Here is a 23,253-nt window from a genome sequence, read left to right as displayed (position 1 = left end):
CCAATCTTCTCTCTTTGCTGCTTGCTCCCAGCTCCTTGCTCTTTCACTGGCCCAGCTACACCAAGATCCTGCAAAATGGCAAGAGAGGGAAACTACAAGAAGCATACATTCATAAATGATTCAAGGATTAGAATAAATCAAATATACAAGCATAACAATACACCATTGAGATACATGCATATAGAAGAACCTCAAATGCTTTATTAATGGAAGAAGTAAAGTTCAGGAAGTGATACAACCATAAAAGGCCCAATCCAGCATCACCTCCCAGCAGAAAGAAATCTCCTCTTCACCTCCTTCAAGCAAATCACCCAATAGTTCTATACTCAAACCAACAGCACTTCCTTACATTCACAAGATTCCAGCCTCCCTTAGACCTCATGAGAGAGCTCTATATATAGGAGTTTTGGAGAAAGGATGAGTCAGCTTGAGGCTGGCATGAAGCTGACTAGTGTCCTCTCCCACTTCAGTTATTCTTCAGTTCTTGAGTCCACTTGGAGGTTCTTGCTTCCACTTGGAGATCTAGACCCTCTTACTCATCACTAGGTGAATTCCCTGATCCAAGTGTCATTTTGGAAGCTTCCTGGGCATTGACACCTTGAGGAATGACTGTGCCACTTGGCCAAACTCGCCCAGCGCAGGTAGCCTTCTTTGCAGTTGACATTCAGCGCAGGTACAGAGTGGAGCAGTTGACATTCAGCGCAGATGCTCAGTGGAGCAGTTGACATGATCCAGAATTAGCCTGTTTTTTAGTGTTTTCAGGTGGAGAACTGATATTTAGTGTTGTGGTTTGCTGACCTTGTTCCTCTAGGGGTAGGAACAACATGTTTAGGGACTTTGGATCCCTTAGATTATCGACATTTCATGCTTCATGCTGTAAGGCACAAAAATGTCTATAACACTATACATAATTTTGAATCCTTCACTGAAAATTTCAGTCCCTGAAGGGGAATCTTATTCTCTGCTTCTGTTAGTTGTTTTCTCCTACATGGTAGGAGTCTGTAATGTAGAGGATGATACCAGCTTCTCTTCTACCTCTTGTAGGGTATTCTCAACCCATTCTAGGTTGTTTTTGTACTTCTCTATCTTTGGTCTATCTATGTGAAAATAAGAAGTAGATTTGGTTTCTACTCTTAATTTATAAATGATCCCTAATGGATCATATGACCAAGTGAAGCTAAGGTTGAACTGCATTTATTTTAGTAGCTTATCTACCTCTTCCCCTGCTGCCATGTTGTTGCAAATGAAAGGCCCAATCTGTGTTTTAATTTTGAACTAGGATTTATTCTTGGAAACTACAAAGTGGATCTCATCCATGTTGAGCATCTGCCTTATGTGCTCTAGAGAAAAAATCCTGACTGGGAGGAATTTAGGCAGCTTGTAAGGTGCAAGCTCACACCCAAATATTCTCAATTCTATATAGTTTTGATAGAGGTACCAATCCCCTATCTGAACTTGGTCTGATAGCTACAACACCTTTCTAATTTCCTCACTGATCCTCGGTTCTATTCTGCTGCTTAAGAGACTAATTGTTGGATGCACAAACATCTCTACGAATTGTTTGTATGTGTATTCCTTTTATTCCTTCATCACCAGAGTAGTCCAAAAGATGACTGACTGTTGGTTCCCTTCTGCATCCAGCTTTTGTAAAGCAAGCTTGATGTTGTCTCCCTAAAAATATAAGAACATATAGACTAACACAAAGGCATACTTGAACACCTCCTCAGTTTGAAATTTAATAAACTTCTCATGAATTGAATCTACAAGAAATTGGCTAAAGTTAAAGATGATGGAGGGCATAGAATCAGTGGATAAAATGGAAAAAAATCATATGATGGCATCATCTACCCACTTATTTGAGTAGTAGCCAAGGAGGTAAGAGATTATTATGATAATCTGCTTGGCTCTCTCAGGGAAAATAGAGGAGGGATAGGGAGGATTTTTCTTTGGCAATGAGGCATCTTCTGTCAAGAAAATTTCAAGGGTTTTAGCCCTCTTAGCAAAGTCCAATTTCTGGTATAATTCAACAAGTGCTTCATAAGAAAAGGGGGTGGCATTCTCTACTGTGGGGGCTTGCATCATCTAGTCTATGGCTTGAGGAGTGATAGTGAACAGGATTTCTCCAGTGGGGGCAATGATGGCTCTTTGGCTTGGCAGATAACAAGCATGACACTTCCTAACAAATTCTAGGGTGTTGTGGGTACGAGGAAAAATATAGTGGGGTAAATTGGATTCCCATAGCTGAATGTCATCGGATTTGTCTATGTATTTGTCCTCGAGCCAGCAATACATCTCAAAAAGGTCAAATTCGCAAAGAGTTTCATGGATTTTATGGTCTCTGTCAGCCAAAGGGATGTGGTGAAAATCAATGGGAGGATAGATTAGAGGATTGACAGGTTCTTCTGGTCCCTTGTCCTTTGGAGGCATCTTCGGATAAGGCTAAGGATAGTAGTGAAAACTGGATTGGAGGCTTCAATACACATAGAGGAGTCAGGATTTGGGGGCAAGAACAGTGGTAATAGGCTAAAACAAATGAGCGGATAGTGTCGTTGGTGGGTGAAAATGTCTGAGTTTAGTCCAAAAAACCTGTAACATAGAAATAACAGTGGCAATGTATGAACTCAGTAACCAGTTAATGAGTGAAAGGGAGGTTTATATAACAGTATGGCTTTTCCGTTGAGGGTGGTGTGGGTCCATTGGATTAATGGCTACACCAATAGGCTGCTTAACATCTTAATTTTGGAGGGAACGGATATAATTGGTGGAGTTAACGGGCAAATTACGTGGCGGAAGGTGAGTGGTGGGAGCGCAATGAGTAGGAGAGTGGTATCAGGAGATGGAGAAACTACTTTTCAGGGGGGCGGGCGCAAGTGGTTAGCGATTTCGCCCGGGGGGGTCCGAAAAGTTGTGGTGTTGACACGTAGGGGTGGGCGCTGTTTCGAATACCGCCCATTTCGGACTCCCCCCAACGGTAAAGTTTGGATGGTGAGGGGGGGCTAAAATACGGTGTGGATCGTCAGATCTTGGGAGATGGGAAGATATGGAGTGAGAGGTGGTGGAGAGTTAACGTGACGTGACGGGGCACCCAGTGGAGCCGGCCGAAATTAATTTACTACATAGTGGGGAATATTTGCAATGTATGGGGAGGCAATAAAACTTAGGAATAAGTGGGTGGAGGAAAATATGAGAGGAGGGGTGATTTTGGGGTTTAAAACTTAGGAATAAGGGATTAATACACCAAAATTAATTGATATAAAACCTTAGAGAAAAACTTTAATCCTTTTCCCTTTCCTTCTGCATATGAAGATAACATTTGACATTTCCCAATGTGGCACATTTTGACTAGCAACTTGTGCATTTATAAAAATATGAAATGAAGCCATTCTTTTCTTTTTTGCTTCCCTAACATTTTATTTTTCTTTTGCCTTATTTTTTTAGGGCAGCTAACACCTATCATTTTATTGATATGGATGCCTATAAAACATTAAATTGGCCTAACATTTTAACTTTTCTTTCTTTTGCATCCATATCCTAACTCAACATTTTAAAATTATTTTTGGCTAATATACTAACTTATCAAAACCAAATAATGTTACAACACCCTACAAAATAATAATCTCTGCAATCACATATAAGACATACAATGGTAACTCAAACAATATTCTTCACCCAAACATAATAGGTTCGAGGACATCTTCCCTTATCATTTTCGTCCAAAAAATTTAACACACATTATTTTCATGTTGATCTATTGCCATATTATCAAAATAATCTCTGCATTATAATATAGTGAGAAATTATAAACACGGTGCAACTAATTCAATTGAAAGCTTCATTAATTAAAATATTTCATTAATTTAATACCAAAACAGCCCTCAAAGAGTGGATAAAAAAGCCTTCACACTCCCCCTCTTTCTACAAAAATCAGACCACCGAGTAGCTCCTGGATCTGCAATTGGACCTGGAACAGCAAAATATTACCTATACAGAAATTCAGAAGGAGCAAGAAGCCTAACTCATCACCTTTCGCTCTTTCAGAATAGGGGAAGAACATTTGAGGCTCAAATCCCATAACCTTTGGCTAGAATCCTATGACAAAAACACCTCCTTCTTCCACAAGCAATTTAGAGCTCACCTCTCTCGAAACTATATTGTTGAAATTACCTCCCCCAACAGGACTGTCCATAAAGGAATGGCTCAATTAAAAGAGGCTGCAACCTCTCACTTTTAGCAGCTCTACAAAGAAGATGGACTAGAATCTGAGGAGGAATCTGTAGAACTCCTCACTCACATCCCAAGCATGGTAAACAAGGAGGATAACTCAAGTCTCCTGAAGCCTTTCACTGAAGAATAAATCAGCAATGCCATCGGGGGGATGGAGCTAGACAAAGCTCTAGGACCCGATGGTTTCTCCATCCACTTCTACACAATTTTCTGGAATATCATCAAGGCTAATTTGTTTCGAATGATCAAAGGATTCCTCCAAAAATCCAAACTGGGAGGGAGCACAAACTCCACTTTCCTAGCTCTAATTCCAAAAGAGGCAAACCCGGGGTCTTTCGATCGCTTCAGGCCTATTTCGCTCTGCAATGCCTCTTATAAAATACTCACCAAACTCCTTGCGAACAGAATAAAGCCTTTGCTGGAAAATCTCATCTCTCCCAGTCAAGGAGGGTTTGTTAAAGGCAGGCACATCTTGGATAACGTGATTCTAGTGCAGGAAACCATTCACTCCAGCCACCAATGCCAAGAGCAAGGGATGCTTATAAAGCTAGATATGGCTAATGCCTTTGAGTGGGTAAGGTACTCCTTCCTTTTCCAAGTTATTTCTTCTTTTGGTTTCAACTCTGATTTTGTAAGGTTGATTAAAGCTTGCATAGGAAATTCATGGATCACCCCTCTAGTAAATGGCAGGTTGGCCATCTATTTCCAAGCTTCGAGGGGCATAAGGCAAGGCTACCCTCTGTCCCCCTTCCTATACATTCTAATTGCAGACTCTCTTAGTCGTAAGTTGACAGTAGAGAAGTTAGCTGGGATACTTCCAGGCATTGGGGCGATGAGAGGAACAGATCCAATCAACCATGCTCTATTCGCAGATCACTGTCTTCTTTTGGGAGGCGCTTCCTTAAAATTGCAAGGGCCTTCAACGAAGTCATCCAAAGCTTCTGTAGAGTCTCCAGAGCTCTTGTTAATAAAATGAAAATTGTGGTGTACGGTTGGAAGGTAGACCAGCAAACCATTCACCGGATTGCCCATTCCCTAGGGTTCACGGGCTTTTCCACCTAGGAAAAAATCAAGTACTTAGGGCTGCCATTAACACTGGGAACCAGCAAGGCCTCTCACTGGTTGGAAATCATCAGTAAAATTACGGCAAAAATAACAGGGTGGGATGGCCAGTGGCTCACCACAGCAGTCATCCAAAGCTTCTGTAGAGTCTCCAGAGCTCTTGTTAATAAAATGAAAATTGTGGTGTATGGTTGGAAGGTAGACCAGCAAACCATTCACCGGATTGCCCATTCCCTAGGGTTCACGGGCTTTTCCACCTAGGAAAAAATCAAGTACTTAGGGATGCCATTAACACTGGGAACCAGCAAGGCCTCTCACTGGTTGGAAATCATCAGTAAAATTACGGCAAAAATAACAGGGTGGGATGGCCAGTGGCTCACCACAGTAGGGAAGCTTACTCTAATTAAATCTGTAATCTCCTCCCTACCTATATATCAGGCCTCGTTCCTTTTGGCCCCAAAGATGATCACTGAGTAGCTCTCCAAACTGATTCGAAATTTCCTGTGGCAAGGAGGAAAGGGGAACCAAAAAGAAAAATCATTTGGTAAGCTAGGATACTGTGAAAAGGCCTTTATCAGAAGGGGGTCTTCAGGTAAGAGACCCTGGGCTGGCCAATCTGGCCTTGGGAGGAAAGATCTTATGGAAGATCTTCTCAAATCACTGACATCCAGTAAGCCAAGTGCTCATCAGAAAATATCTACATAGGCTTTCAATAAACAATATGGAGGAAGGTACTTCCATAAAAGGAACCACTCTATGGAAGCTTTGTAGTCGAGCATGGGAGTCCTTCAAAGAGAAACTGTACAAAATCCCTGGAAATGGGAAAAGAATCATGTTGTGGGAGAATAAAATCATGGGCCTTCAACCCCTCAAAAACTCTTATGATTTCATTGATCTCAGTGCATGGTGTATTCAGCGTGGCATCCACAAGCTGGCAGATATCTCTACTTGGGATCTCGGTGGAAACTGGCTTTCTTGGGCACTCCCGCACCCTCCAGACAGATTGCAAACACAACAGAATCCTCTTATGGCTATGCTCTTAGGCTTGGCATCGGTGCATTTGCGTACAAGGGATAAGTGGGGTTGGGGGAAATCCTGTGTTTACACACCACCGATGGGTTTCATATCTCTTCAAGCCCAACCCATCCAGATTCACACCCCCACACTGTGGCAGCAAGTCTGGGATCCATTGGTCTCCCAAAGATCAACCTTTTTAGCTGGACCCTCATGCATAGAAGAGTCTTGAGTAGGGATAACTTAGAAAAATGAGGAATCATCGGGCCACATAGATTCCCTCTCTATTGTGCGGCTTAGGAAACAATGGATCATCTGTTTATTGACTGCCACTTCACTCAAGAAGTCTGGATGCAGGCGCTCCAGGGGCTGAATGCCAAAACTCCTTCATAGATCATAGTAGTTAATTTATTCATCACTTGGAAAGACCGATACCCCCATACGATGAAGAGCAAATCTTCTTGGTCCAAAATCTGGTACACGATACCAAAATACATTTGTTGGGAAGTCTGGTTAGCCAAAAATTATTTCATCTTTCAAAACAGCTTGCCCTCATCCACAATCGTTGCTTCCAAATCTAAAGCCTTGTTGTTGGAGACAATGGAGAATCGACTCTTCAAGCCAGATAGCTCGCTTCTCCCTGAAGAGATCATTTGGCTCGGCTCGCCTCTGAAACAAGCTAGGAACAAAAAGAACCCCCCTCGACCTAGCCCCGATCCAGAGTGGCGACTTTGGAGCACTTAAGCAAAATTCCAAAAGTGGTGGAAGAACCAGGGTAAAGCCATGATTTTCTTTGATGTTGTGTCCAAAGGAAACCCAGGGATCTCAAAAGCAAGGGGAGCAATCTATGCCTGGGACGGTCACAGTAAACTCAACTTTAGTTGGGGCCTAGGGCAGAACACCAACAACCACGCAGAAATATTAGCACTTCTCAAAGCTTGCCAGCTTGCTCAGGAGAACAGCGAAAAAGACATTCAAGTCTTCAGAGACTCGGAGATTGTGATAAAAACCTTACACAAGGAAGACTACTTCAACAACTCAGCACTAAACAAGACCTTGCAGAGACTCCGTAAAGTGATGCAGAACTACACCTCCATCTCCTTCTACTATATCCTTCGAATTCTAAACAAGGAAGCAGACGAAAAGGAAAATCTGGGATGTCACTTATCCCAAGGAGAATTTACAAGGAATGACGAAGCACTCGTATGGCACCATATCCCTTACACTAGTAACTGTCATCCCAACCATTCAAGAATAGATTCTTGGCCTTCCAGGACTTGGAAAAGTTTGATGTAATAAGGGTTGATTAGGCTCCAGCCCAACCATTTTATCTTCAATAAAAATAACCATTTATGTTAAAAACAATGTAAACTTTGAAACGGGAACTATAAACTCAAAACGAGAACTCTGCCCAAAAAACCCTTAAAAAACATGAAAAACAGTGCTAAAAACGAAAAGTGTGTATACTAGAAAGATGGTTTTTTTTTAGGGTCAGTTTTGAACATGTTTTAAAAATGGCAGTGAGAACGAATTTTTTGTGCAAAAATTGTGTAAAAACCAGTCTGAAAATGAAAAGTGCTAATAATAGAAAGATGGATTTTTTTTTAGGGTTAATTTTCAACATTTTAAAAAAATGCCAGTGAAACCGAATTTTTATGTGCAAAAAACACCCTCAAAACGAAAAGTGTTGATGCTCGAATAACACCTTTTTTTTTTTTGGGTAAATTTTCAACATTTTGAAATAATGGTGTAAAAGATTTTGTTATGACTCCGAAAAACATTAAAATTTCAAAAAAAATAATGAAAACATAAAATTAAAAATAAAAACAATGAAAAAACACACAAAAAAAAATTTAAAAAAATACCAAAACGTAAATAAAAATATATATTAAAAACAAAACATAAAATTTAAATAAAAAAAATCAATCATAAAAATGTTAAAAAAACAAAACAAAAACAAAATTAACCTATAAAATATAAGAATTTTAAAATTTTAAAAAAAATAAATAATAAGAAAAACATATTTTCAAAAAAATAACATTTTTTCAATGTGGTAAACCATCAAAAAAATTGGAAAAAAAATAAAATTAAATAAAAAATAGGAAATTTAAAAAAAGCATTAAAAAAACTAAAAATAAAATTAAAATTAAAAACAAACTAGATTTTAAAAAATAGAAAAATAATAAACAAACAATAAATAAACAACTACAAAAATTAAGATTAAAAACATTTTCAAAAAACTCTAAAAAACAAAAATATGTTGAAATTAAAAATAAAATAAAAACCCAAAAGACAATTAAAATTTAAAAAAAAAAATACATATTTTCAAATTAAAAAATAAAATAAAATAACATTTAAAATTAAAATAATAATAATAATAATATATTTTTTATTTAAAAAAAAAAAATCACATTTCAAATTTTATATTTAAAAATTTAAAATTTGGATTTGACAATTATTTAAAATTTGGATTTAAAAAAAAATAAAAACAAAAAAAATTAAAATTTAAAAAAAAAAAAAAGAAGAGCTAAATATATTTTTGATATTTTTTAAAATAACATTTAAAATATTTAAAAAATATATATATATATATTATAAATATATATAAAAAAAACAAACAAACAAAACAAAAAACATTTAAAATATATATATATATATAACAAAATTTATTTTTTATTTAAAAAAAAACAATTTTATCGGCCACCGCCCCCACGGGCGGCCGAGAATCGAATAGCCACTTCCCTGCCACCCCCACGGGCGGTTGGGTGGTGGTTATCCGATTCTCGGAATCGGATAGCCACCACTCAACCGCCTGTGGGGGTGGCCAGGTGGTGGTTATCTAATTCTCAGAATCGGATAGCCACCGCTCGGCCGCCCCCACGGGCGGCCGAGCGGTGGCTATCCAATTCTAAGAATCGGATATCCACCTCAAGGGCGGTGAGGGGGTGGTTATCCGATTCCGAGAATCGGATAGCCATCACCTGACTGCTGATGGGGGTGGTTATCTGATTCTTGGAATCGAATAGCCATCACTCGATTGCTCGTGGGAGTGGCTATCCGATTCTCGGAATCGAATAGCCATCGCCCAGATGGCTATTGGAGCGGCCGAGCGGTGGCTATCCGATTCTAAGAATCGGATATCCACCTCAAGGGCGATCAAGGAGTGGTTATCCAATTCTGAGAATCGGATAGCCATCACCTGACTGCCGATGGGGGTGGTTATCTGATTCTTGGAATCGAATAGCCATCACTCGACTGCTCGTGGGGGTGGCTATCCGATTCTCGGAATCGAATAGCCATCGCCCAGATGCCCGTGGGGGTGGCTATCCAATTCTCGGAATCGAATAGCCATCGCCCGGTTGCCCATGGGGGTGGCTATCCAATTCTCGGAATCAGATAGCCACCGCCCAGCTACCCGTGGGGGTGGATGGGCGGTGGCTATCTAATTCTCAGAATCAGATAGCCACCGCTCGGCCGCCCATGGAGGTGGCAGCCCCATGAGCAGTCGGGCGATGGTTATTCGATTCCGAGTACGGGAACTGATACTATTATGCGTTCAATATTTGTAATATGTGATTTTCGCATTAATTTTTAAGTTAATCATTATTTTTGAAAAAAAAAATGATTATTATTATTTTTTTGACATGAAATTCATAAAAAAAAATGAATAAATAAAAATAAAAACAATTATTTAACCATTTTTAGTTAAAATTTTCATATAAAAATTGTGATTTTAACATGTCAATTCTAGCAAAAAATGATCAAAACATGTTGTTTTTTAGTTATATTTATGTTAAAAATGGCTATTTTTATGTCTTTTGTTAAAAAATATTGTTTTTTAGAAACAATTATTTCATGTGGATTGAAAAATTAATTAAGGATGTATAAATATGTAAAATATTGAAAATTCAAAATATCGATCTTCTAATTTAAAAATGCAAAACAATAAAAACCTCACTAAAAAAATTAAAATTAAAATAAAAACAAGAAAATATGAAGAAAACGACCACTTTAAAAACTATTAAATTTACAAAATAATTATTTATATTTCATACATTAGAAAATTTAAAGTCAAAAATTAGGTCTTTTAAAAAAAAGGGTCTGATGCAGAATTACCACTTTTTTAAATCAGCATGAAAATCACTACCATTCTAAAACGCAATGTACATAAAAAAAAATTGAAGTACCAAAAACTATGCTCTAAAAAAAACATGTGTGTTCTGCATCACCCCTTTTCAAAATCAGGTCACTTTTTTGCTATCTCTACGAAACAGGTAACAGTATCAGTTAAAAAAAAAAAAATTGATTATTGATCTCTTACTACTCCCCACAATCAGAACAATTAGCAACAAGTGGATTTATCATCATCCCTTTCTTGAATTAGCTTCACAGTTTCAGATCTCTAAGATCTAAATCTCCTATAAGTGCCCTTGTGTGCTCCAATTCAAAAATAAAACAAACATGGAAAACCCATCGAATGCACACAGCAAATGCTCCTGCTCAATCCTCGTTATATAGGTTTTTTATCCCTCAATACCACATGTAAAAACTATGGTTTTAATTTACTAGATGCTTAACCATATCTGTTATATACCTATATACGGGGGTTGTTGTCCTTGTGGTTAATTGGTTGCCATTTTGTTGGTTGTCTTGCGGGGTGATGTGAGTGATGATATGTTGAAGATTTAACCCACGATGTCTTTTTCTTTAATTCACCCTGTTGTGGTGTCTTCTTTTCCAATATGACTTCAACCACTGAGCCCTCCTCTGATGTATCAGCACCTGTAACATTTTCTACTTCCGCCTCTGTTTGTGTTTGATTGTCTATTATCACTGGCTCATCATCTAATATGTCAGACCCTGGAACATCTTCTGCTTCAGCCTCCTTGCATTCTACCTGTTTATTAATGGAAATATCATGTAATGTAATTTTCTTCTTTTTATACCAGAGCTTCAGGAATTTCTTCTGTACATTAATATTGATAGTACCCACTGATTCCATCCAAGGGTATCCCAAAACAACATCCCTATCATCCATCTCTGAAGTATAAAAATCACCATGCAACACATACTTATCCATAGAAAGCTTCAAATCCTTATAAATTTGAACAGCCTCATCATCAACCTGTGTATTTTAAATTTGTTTTGCTGGAACTTGCAATTTTTTTGCCAAATTAACATTGATGAAATTATGCTTGCAACTAGGATTTATAGAAACAATGATCTTCTCTTTCTGAATCAATCCATGAACCTGCAATAAGAAGACACCTGTAGCAAATAACCCCTTATGTGTCTCATTCTCCTTTTTTCTAGCCCGAGACCATTTGTCCAAAAAGAGTTTTTCAAATTCTGCATCTGAAAGTTTGGTCAACTGCTTGTGGTCAAGTGATAACCACCATTTTTTAGCCTCATCTCTCATATTAAGCTTCATTGAAATCTTCCAATATGTCCCATGTATGGACTTGTGTCTCTGTATGAATTCTTCAATAGTAGGACCATCATCTTTCCCTGTAAAATATAGCATCTCCATGAAGAGGGTTTGAGAAAAATTCACTTACTTGGCGAAAATTTGAAATTGTCACAGTTTCGTCAATATTGCTCAGAATCCCTATTATGACTTGTTTTCAGAAATGGAACAATCATTCTGCATATATCCATGTGATAGAAATCTTGATCCCGGCACTTAAAATTTCAGATCTGCGCTGCAACTCTCCCGCCGTCACCAAAATTTCTGCAAAAAAGAGCTGATTTTAAATCAGCGATATCTCCCTCATCCAGACTCCGATTCGACTGATTTTTTTTTTGAAATTAGGTATTTTTTCACAAAGATTCCAGATCTATAATTAGATTTTGCAGATCGTGCACCAAGACATCCAGATCTGTCCCGCAAACTCGCTGCCCTGAAAAATTGTCTGTAACCCCACTGATTTTTAGATCAGCGATATCTCCTTCATCCGGACTCCGATTCAACCGATTTTTTTTTGAAATCGGCTATTTTTTCACAAAGAATATAGATCTGCAATTATATTTTGCAGATATTGCACCAAAACGTACAGATCTGATCTGCAACTCGTCGCCCCTGAAATCCTGCAAAAAGTTAAAAAAAATTCTCCACTTTTGTGCCCAAGAAAGTGCTCTGATACCACTTGTTATAACTCTAACCCAAAGATATTATGATAATAGAAATAACCCAAGAATAACAAGATCGAAATAGATATAAATGCTTCTTTATTATCAAACCCTTAAGGTAGGGCAACACCATACATTCACTCCTTAAGGAATGAGAGCACTCCACAAGCCATATGCCTGTTCATACAATAATCCTTCACTCTCCTCCATGTGGAGTCTCTAGCCTCTATATAGGCCTCATACATACAATACCATGGATCATTACCATGGTTCTCTCATACCATCGACTAATACCATGGGCCCATTACATTATTATTAACTACTTGTGGTCCCTTACATGACATGGGTTAACCACCTTATTTATTACTATGGCCCATCCCATTATTACATTATTACCTTGGGTACCTCCCTTGGTACTCCATATTATCCCCCCTAGGTATATAACAATATCAATCCAGCCCAGCACACGTAGATTCCATGGGTGAAACCTTGGTTTATCTCTTGGTTTTTTTATATTTTCCACCTACAAGCATAGTCGCACAGATAATGAGGAGAAATTTCGGTTGAAACCTTCCCAGTTTCCCTGTTAACAAACCTTCCTAGTGGCTGCAACGTTCCATCTAAGCAGCTGAGCCTTCCTCTGTGTGGATGAGGCTTAATGTAGGGAAACTCCTCCTTTATTCAATCCAGAACTTGCCAATCTTCTTCCTCATGCTCTTCAACACTTGTTCAAGGTTTTTCAATCTATGTATCACCTTGCAAGCCTCTACAACTTCCTACACTCAAACATCAATCATGCATTTGACACTTCACTCCTGCACTACAATTGTTAACCTTCACTCCTTTATTCAATCCAGAACTTGCCAATCTTCTTCCTCATGCTCTTCAACACTTGTTCAAGGTTTTTCAATCTATGTATCACCTTGCAAGCCTCTACAACTTCCTACACTCAAACATCAATCATGCATTTGACACTTCACTCCTGCACTATAATTGTTAACCATTGTGAACAAGAAATCGATACAATCCATGGGGACATACAAACTATGATTAGGTTGACATCAAGGAAAACTCATGAACCATAATACCAACATAGCCCTCATCTCCCCCAATGGCATGTTTCTCCAAGTTGTGAAGAGCTTCATTGGTTGAATTTCAAGTAGTTTTCTTGTGTTCGAATATGAAATGAAGAAATCAACTAGAAGGTCCAAATGGTTTGATAGATCCCATATTTCATAGGACCTTAATGTGAATTTTAGTTCCCCTTCTATCAATACTACATTAATCTTTAGAAGGGAGTTTTGGAACATGATATCCCATATTGAATTATATGTCGAGATCACATTAGAGGAAGGAGGTACCTAGACCTTCCTAAATGGCCCAAGAGTTTGTTACATACATCAAATTCTTCTTCCATATTATAATCATCCCCCTTGACCTCCCCAATGTATCCATGGCTAAGAAACCCCATCTAGAAAATAACAACAAATTTTTTTTATTGCTTTATCTCTATCCATCATTGTTTCTTACAAGAACAAGATTAATGGGTTGCAAGTGTCCACTGATATTTTGATGACCATTTTTTTTTTGATGGATTGGCTAGCCCTCTATAACTTAAGGAGATAATGATCACGAAGTCTCCTTCCTTATATTTTTTTCTCTAAGGGCTTCACTAAGAGATCATCGTTTACTAGTTTAAACTTCTGAATTGTATTTGTGAGCCAAAGAATAGAGGGATTTCATTTCCCTCTAGGAAGGCTTAAAATCCTTTTCCTTGAAGGAGCCCAGACCAACTTTAATGCCTTGTAAGAGGGAGTGATATCCCTTATATTTTGAGTGTAGGTCATATTTGAGCCATGAAAGGTGTAATGGGCTAGCTTGAGCAGTAAGCAAGGAAAGAGGAACCATAGGAGGTTCTTCATTAGAGGACAACATAGAATAATCACTATATTAATTGCTTACATTTAACAAAATTAGGGTAGATGGTTGTGGTCCCAAAAGAAAAAATAGACTAGAAATAATTTCCTTATAATTTACCTACTTTATAGCAAAGGGAAATTACCTTAGGGATCCACATTGCATTTCCATATCAAAATAATGAGTAACAGGAGAGGGGGAAAGGAGTGGTTTACCCAAATCCAATACTTCACCTCCAATCTTAAGTGCATTTGAGGGTTCATGAAATTTATTGGGAATATCTTCCTCTTATGGACTAACTAGTTGATTATCCAAATGAGGTGTTACATCAAGGGTATGAGCCCATACCACCTCATCCCCTATATCCTAACATACCCACAACTTGCACTATCACTACTACATATAGCACTAACTTGCGATGGCTCTTTGTCTTTCTTATGATGAGTATTCATAGCTCTAACAAAAGAAAAATGGCTTTCACGAAACGTCGGACATTTTACAATCGTATTTTTTATATCTCCTTGATTATTGAAAGTTCGATGGTCATTGCCATCGTAATTTTTAGCGTCGTTATTTCGACAAAAAAATATCATCGCATCTCATTTGAAGACAACATGTTTGTGTCTTTTTCTGCATAGGAATTGTGACATTTGAGCGTCAAAATTACAATGTTTAGATGTCGAAATTGTGACAGGATTGGCAATTGTGATGTTTTATGCATAGAAATTGCGACGTTTGGGCGACAAAATTGCGATGAAGTTGGCAATTGTGACGTTCTCTACATAGCAATTTCGACATTTGGGCATCAAAATTGCAACATTTAGATATCAAATTTGAAACTAAGTTGGCAATTTAAAATAAATAAATAAATAAATAAAAAATCACCTCCCAAAAATGTGTTTGACATTTATGTTAATTTTGGTCGAGGACATTATATTAGGATTCAAGACTGACTTGGATGCTAGGCTGGGATAAAGAAATCATGTTAATTTTTAAGGCTTTAATAAAATTACATTGTTGATCCTGTTTTACAGTGAATTATATGTAGCATTGTTCACAACAACAAAAAATTAGGAATTATCTGGTTTGTCATATATCTGATGAAAATGGTTCATATCCCCAAAAGGGCATACCCATCTACCAAATATTGGATTAAACAACTCCTTAAGAGAGGAACCAGTAAGTCTAAGGGATCATACCAGCAACCTTCACCACTCAATTATAGACCTAAGTCTTCTCCACTAAGGTCCGAAAGATCACCTTAGTTAACCAGTTTTCTAGATGTCCCAATGGATATCTCTGAACCAATGTCCTAGAGAAACCATACAAGGAAATGATGGATGGGAGCCATTGTGACTGTCAAGGGAATAGGGAATAGAATTGCAAATTTTCTGCTATGAAATGCATCCTAGGGAACCAAAAATGTGATTTGGCTTGAATTTATTCTCAAAGGAAAATGAAGATTATGGAGAAAACTTAAAAGAATAACTACATGTTTGGAGAATTCATAGGGGAGAGTCTACAACCAATTTAATTTAGTTTTTCTCAGTTACTCGTTGCATCATATAGACCCAATTTCCCATTATCAATAACTACAGCTAGCAACCTATGAAAATATCTCAGGTCTCTGTCATAGATCTAAAATTGAATTATAATCTTCTCCTACTATTGCATCTAGTGATCCACACAATATGCCCATGGTTCCATAATTGCTCCATATTCAACATCCTAGTATCTTCTTGCATCAAGTTTCCTTGCTGCCTAATTTCCTTTATTGTTCCATTTCCATATCTTTCCTATTCCTATCCACTATTAAATTCATAGGTTTACACAACACACTGATGAAACATATAAGATGTTCCCATTACTTTCAACCACATACTTCATAAAAGCTATAAATAAAACCTTTCACCCTAGTTTTTCTAGGCCTTGGAGAAATACACATCACTTTCTACCCTCAATAGGATGCATACTCAGGATAACCTATCATGAGAATAAATCAATTGAAATTATGCAAACAATTTCTGACAACTTTTAGAGCTAATGAGATTGAACACAAGTTAACTTAGAACTTATAAGTTATAAGCTATCAAGAATGCTCACCAGTCATTACATACTCAGGAGTTGCATAGTCATAAGTTCCCATGACTCATGAGTAGAAACATGAGTTTTGTCTCCTTCAGGTCCATCTTTTTCTAGACCAAAGTCAGAAAGTTAGCATTGTATTCTTGCATGAGGTATACAGGCCTTCAATCATAGAATGAACTCATCATAGTTCATAGTCTCTTAGTCCAATAAAGACTTACAATTCATATTGTGGCAATGCTTAGTAATTTAAATTATTTAGGATTAAAGGGACAAACCAAATCCAATAGGATGTTGGACATCTTAAAATCCCGATAAATCACATGCCTTTCAGCTCCTCCATGAAGAAATGTTAGGCCCTTGGCTACACCCAATGAAATTTTCATCCTGATAGACCATGGAAGGGGCAAGGACCCTTCAACATGCACAATGATAGCCCCAGATTATATTAAACATCTCCAAAGAATTTTTGTTAGTATAATATTTAAACAACATAATAATCCCTACATCTAAATTTAAGAGATCCCTAATAGATGTGGGGCATGCAGTCAAGAAAAATATAAAAATTAGATCCATGACTTTATAATATTGTGGAAAGATGTATTGAGTTTTCTATTGGTTGTTTTGAATGAAAACCTAGTACACTTCTATAGTTTAGATTAAAGAAAAGGTAGGCATGACCATCACAGTTCATCCAAAAGAGAAAGTAGCACTAAAGAAACAATCCAACTACTTAAGCCTAAAGGATGAACACTAAAATATTGTCACTAAAAAGTAAATACATGACAACATGCACATTTCAGATCTCTGCAAGCTAATGGGTGATCACATTAGGAAGATCGTTACTTTATATTTTATTATGGAAGAGTGGGCTAGTTTACAATTTGATGGGGTTGTCAGTAATAGAAGTTAATGAGGGATGATTGGTTATCACCTTTTCCTTCAAGATTGGTCTTTCTACCAACAATGAAGACGACCTTTTGAGGGATTTATCTTTGCAGGTATAACAGCCCTAGTGAAAATTCCATGTAGTAAAAGTTAATAAAGGAAAAATAAGACAATGTGTCGTGGCGGAAAAAGTCGTTTGTGCGGACACAACTGACCTCCCTAGGAGTCTAAACTCTCTAGCGACAAACAAGACAAAATGGAGTGATCTTTCTCTAAATATACCTTTTAAAACATGAAAACTACAAGTGTTTAGGCTTACCTTATTCCAAAACGCGGTTGTTGTAGTCCGTCCTTGCCGATCCGGATGAGCTCCTCCTTCAAGTCAATTCTTGCAACCACAAACAATCAAACAATTACCAAGCACTTTCATTTCATATAATAAAACATATATTCAACATGCAGACCAAGGAACACATGAAATAACTCATTAACACAAGCTATTGAGAAAAATAAACCAGTTTGTATTAATAACGAAACAAAGAAACTCTTACAACCTGGCCTTGGTGTTGTGCAAGTTCCTCCCAGGGTCCATCAAGGGTTTTCCTCTACTTTGACAAAGCTCACCCACTTCCAAGTAGAATCAAGCAAAGACAATCTCTCCTCACAAGGTTCTAAATGGGAGTCCTAATTCCTGCAGCATTTACCCAAAGAAAATGTATAGCTCCAACCTCTCCTCCCTCTGGCTCAATGTCTTTATTTATAGTGCTGTAAAGAGGTTATTCAGGTCCACCATCAATGGGATAATCCCCCTCTTTGGGTGGGATAGCTCCCTTATTGATGGGATAAGTTCCTCCTTAATAGAGATACATGAACCAACTGGAGGCGCATCCAATTCATCAAACCGACCTCTAGAAAGTTCTAGAAGTAACCACAAGTAACTTTTTTAAGATGAAACTCGCGCATTTTGCCTTTTACAGAAGGACGCACCTGTCCCTTAACATACAGAGCGTCCAAGGACGCACCTTTTGTGAACATTGTGAGCGTCCCCGCAGGTAAGGCTAGAGAGAACCTGCGACCCCAGAGATAAACATATTTTTGACAAGACTTTCTCTCTTCTTTGAGTTTGAGATGGATAGCAGAGGCATAAGACTTGCCTAAGAGGGTAGCATGACTGTTGATTTGAGCCATACTAACTGTAAGTGGTCATGGTGACATTTTTTAGTGTAACAGATTGCCCCCTAAAGTGCGAAGCCTGGAATAGATTAGGGTTTTGTAATTCTAGGAAGGGTGAAGCGCTTTATCATTTCAAGAATTGTCTTGTGGATGACCTGGTTGGAACCTGCAATTTTCAACACAAAATACATGTATAAGATTATATCATCACTGAGGTAGGCATTCCCATACTCAGATTCAAAACTTTAACTAATGGACTAACTATTCTGATACAGGAATGATCTTGCAGTACATCATTTTTATAGACTTTTGTAGACACAGTATGGACGCAGCCATCTGTTTATGATTAGTCTACATAGATAATGAATACAAAACTCCTCGCAGCCTGGATGGTAGAAACTAGATCCAGGGTCTTCACTGTCTAACAATGAGTTGTCAATCTCAAAGTACCAAGCACAACCCGTGAAATGTGAATAGATGTTTTGATGTCGAACACTTCACGGAATCCTTTGATCGAAAGTCAATGATGTAAACTGACGTCAAAGGCGAGAAACCTGCCATTGATGCATGCAGACTTCAAGGTACTGTCGATTTCTAAGTCATCTTTCTAGATAATGTGTCGATGTCGATAGAAAGCGACCCGTTGCAGGCAAGCCCGCAACACGAAATCATTGTTCAAGTTGAAGAAATGTTGCTGTAAGGACTGACTCAGGGATGGTCAAATGGATGACAAGTATTTTGCAGATGAAAGTTTTGCTTGCAGACCTCTTGAACACATAACGACACGACAGATGGCTTGGTGACGAATAACTCAAAGTTAATCCCCGGAACCTGGTTAAAGACTTTCAAAGTGGTTTGGTCAACTGTGAGGTAAAAGATTTCCCAACCCAGGTGAACGAAAAAGTGTCGTGTTCAAGAGTGGTAATAAAGTTCCTTTTGAGACAAAAGGTAACAAACAGGTTCATTCTTCTCTCTTTTCCCCCACCATTTCTGGCAAGTACCTCTTTATTTTTAACAAGCTTGAGGAGGATAACATATGCTTGATTATAAGCTCATCCTTCGGACGAGTCCAACCTAGTTTAAATTCGAACCCTAGGAAGGAGTGGTTCGTTCCTGTTTGTAATTGAACAGGTCCTTTACTGTAAAAGTTTAACGAGCCCAGTATAGGAGAAACTCGGCATTTTTCATTTTTAGAGAGTCTGAAAAAACAAAAGGAGACTCCACGTTGAACTTTTTCGTATATTTGTGTCCCTCAAGCCCGAAAAAGTATAAAATAATACCTGGGGGAACCGCTTGATCTTGCGACCAAGGAGTACTTTCATAATAGTGTCGTTGACCTGAAAAGTAAAAAGCGATCAAGGACACGTCGTTTTATTTCCTTATCGAGTTTGAAACGACAAAAACCCGGCAATCTTTTCCTGATTTTGCGGTCAGAAAAGAGTTAAAAGGGGACCGTCTTTTAATTCCGTTTTAACGAGTGTAAAAGAAACGCTCGGCGATCTTTTCATGTTTTAGGAGTCAGAAAAGGGCTTAAAAGATGACTCTGATATTTTTGTTTGTGAAAAATGACAATTTCCCTCGAAATCCCTTTGTCCTGCACAAAAGCAACACATTACTCATACCTGTTTAAAATAGGCAAAAATACATCGAAAAATATCTTTTCATGGTAAAAAATGAATTAATTCATCCAAAAAACCTATAAAAAGACCTTTTACCATGTCATTTTTACCGTTTGATTGTTGAGGTTGAAAAAGGAGCTTTTGACAAGAAACTTCCCGTGGTCGCTGCGGAAAATCTGACCGTCGGAATCGAACGCCGTCTTATCCAGGTATTTTACACATCCTACTCTGCATTTCTATCCGTTTAGAATTAATTTTTAGGTCTTAGTTTCATTTTTTGGGGGGGTTTTGGTTTTGGAATGCGCCTCTCGGCGGACGCGGGTGCCCTTCGGGTGACCCGCGTCCCCCGACTTTCTCTCATACGGGAAAATGGTCGGAAGACGCGGCCCGCCTTCAGGCCAGCCGCGTCCGGGCGCCCTGTGCTACAAAGCCGGGGTGCGTCTTCCGAGAAGTGCGCATTTCAAAACCCCAACTCCCTCAAAAAACCACCAAAAATTCCCAAATCAATTTCTAATTGCTATTTTTGATGTGCAGGGTATTAACCATGTTAGATTGGAGAGAAAGAGAGCATGTAGAGGATGATGAAGTTGCAATAAATCATCAACCTTCCCTGGATGCCCTAAGAGCATGCGGATTATACAAATATTGGACCATACCGGGCATGAGGGGCCAGGTAAGATTCTTGGAATGGCTGGTTGAGCGATGGAACGTTCAAGAACAATGCTTTTACATAGGAGGGCACCAGCTCGAGATAGAGCCCTCGGATGTATACTTTCTCACTGGCTTGCCGAACAGAGGTGAGCAACTCAGTCTTGCGGGGACTAGGCCGGGTGGCCAATCCCTTGATAGTCTCCGCGACGAGTGGTGCACACCTGGGGCTCACCATTCAAAAGGCATAGAGATAAAACACATCACTTTGCCGGAACTCAAAGTCATAGCGTTCACGGTTACCAGAATTTGCGGCGCGGCCGCTTTACACATTGCTTCCGGATCCCAAATGCGGATGGCAATTGACTGTTACCAAGGCACCATTTTCAACTAGTGTGAAGCTGTGTCGGCTCATATGAAGAGCCAACTGACCAAGGCAAAGAACGGACGACTAAAGACTTTTGGATATGGGCCTCTAGTCGTGAGCTTTGCCTTGGAGAGAGTTCCAATGCTGATCCCTCAGCAACTCACTGTTGATATCTTGGGTCCTCGGGAGCCAAAGCTGATACGATGGGTTGCGGTGATGGCCCGGCATCCTGACGAGGGTGCGACAGTGGTTCGATTCTCAGATAGTTACTTTCACTGGTTAGAGGACCAGGTTTTTTCGATACAGGACTTTCCGTATGCCGGAGTGGATTTTAGAGGTGATCCGGACATGGTTCTTCCACCGGGAGAACAATGGGATGACAGAGGTACTTTTATTTTCACAAGTTCTCTAATTATGTATTTTTTTATTTTTCATATATATATCGTCTCAAAACTAACAGTAAAATTTTCAAAATGCAGATGTTGGTCCACAGCGTCCAGCCAACCTCCGGCCTTTTGATAGACTACATCCAGCTGCACTGGTACCGGCCCCACAGGACGCGGCTGCAGAAGTACTAGCTGAGTTGGAGCATGATCTAGAGCGTCTCACGGCAGATATACCTGAGACTACTATGGATGACATTCCTACCCGGCTTCAGCGCTTCGTAGTCGCGGTCCCTGGACCGTTTAGGAGATTTTTGCGTAAGGTAGCCCGCGCAGTGGTGTCATACAGAGAGCACCACCAGTGATTGACTAGTCACTTTTGTAGTCACATGTGACATTTTGACTTTTTGTACTATCATTTTGCCGATCATAAGGTGTTTTCAACCTATGATCGAAGACGATGTATATATTTTTTGACACACTTCTATCTATATATATCACTATTACCGGCTTATCTTGTTTAACATATGTGATGAAATGTTTTTAAATTTACTTGCATGATTATCGTAAATGTCTGTCCAACATTCGAGAAGCAATTGCATCTGCTAATGTATTCAAAGACCTTGGAATATGTTGATATTCAATGTAATCAAATTCACGTTCCAAGAGACGCACTCTCAAAAACAACCTTAATAACACAGGATTCCTAATGGCATAAACTCTATTAAGCTGTAATACAACAAGTTCAGAATCTAACCTCACTGTCAAACGTCGAATTCCAAATGAAATAGATTCGGATAATAATTCAATCACTGCACTGTATTCTGCAATGTTGTTCGTTGTTTGACCGAGGCTTACCCCATGCATAGAAACTAACTCGTCAGAGGGCGAATAGATAACCCAAGCTGCGGAAGAGATGTTCCGTGTACTACGACAAGCACCATCAGCAAATCCAATGTATGTTTGGAGAGGCGTCGACATCTGCAATATCAAGAGTAAAACCAAGATAAGCCAGAATAACGACGAAAAACCACACTCTCTAAGCTAAGCACACTGACTAAACTAACACACTTGCTAGCTAGAAAGAAAATCTAACCTATCTAAAAATTTCTCCATTCCCATCATTTAAGCATAATACCTCTTTAGGTAAAGTCCATTTTTGGGTTTACCCAAAGAGTCCCCATCAAAGTCAACTAGCTCATAAGCCCCTTTTGCTAGCTTTCGCTTTACAATGTAGGGCCCATGCCACATGGGAACGAATTTTCCGGCACCTAGCTTATCGTTAGCTTGATCATATAATAGTACTAGGTCTCCTTCCGAAAAACTTCGAGGGGTTACATTTCTATCATACTGAGCTTTCATTCGTTTCGCGTGAGTCTCGATTGCCAATGTAGCGTCACGTCGAGTCTCATCTAATTTAGCCAAGTACAATAAACGTTTCTCCTCTTCGGAAGTAGCTGGAAGTAATTCGACAGCCATTTGAAGTGATGGGATTTCGCATTCAATGGGTAACACAGCTTCTAAGCCATAAACTAGCTGGAAAGGAGTGAACCCTGTTGAATTTTTCACTGAGGTTCGGTATGCCCATAGCGCTGAAAATAACATGTTGTGCCAATTTGACCGATGAACACCAATGGTTCGTCGGATCATGGTAACTAGAACTTTGTTGATAGACTCAACCAAACCGTTGGCTTGCGGATAATAAGGAGTAGAGCTATCGTGGCGCAAACCAAGCTGGCTTGTA

Source organism: Pinus tabuliformis, chromosome Q (assembly GCF_031772625.1).
Source record: "Pinus tabuliformis cultivar Carrire ecotype Pingquan chromosome Q, CPIR1, whole genome shotgun sequence".
NCBI lineage: Eukaryota > Viridiplantae > Streptophyta > Pinopsida > Pinales > Pinaceae > Pinus > Pinus tabuliformis.
Note: the sequence above shows the minus strand (reverse complement) of the source record.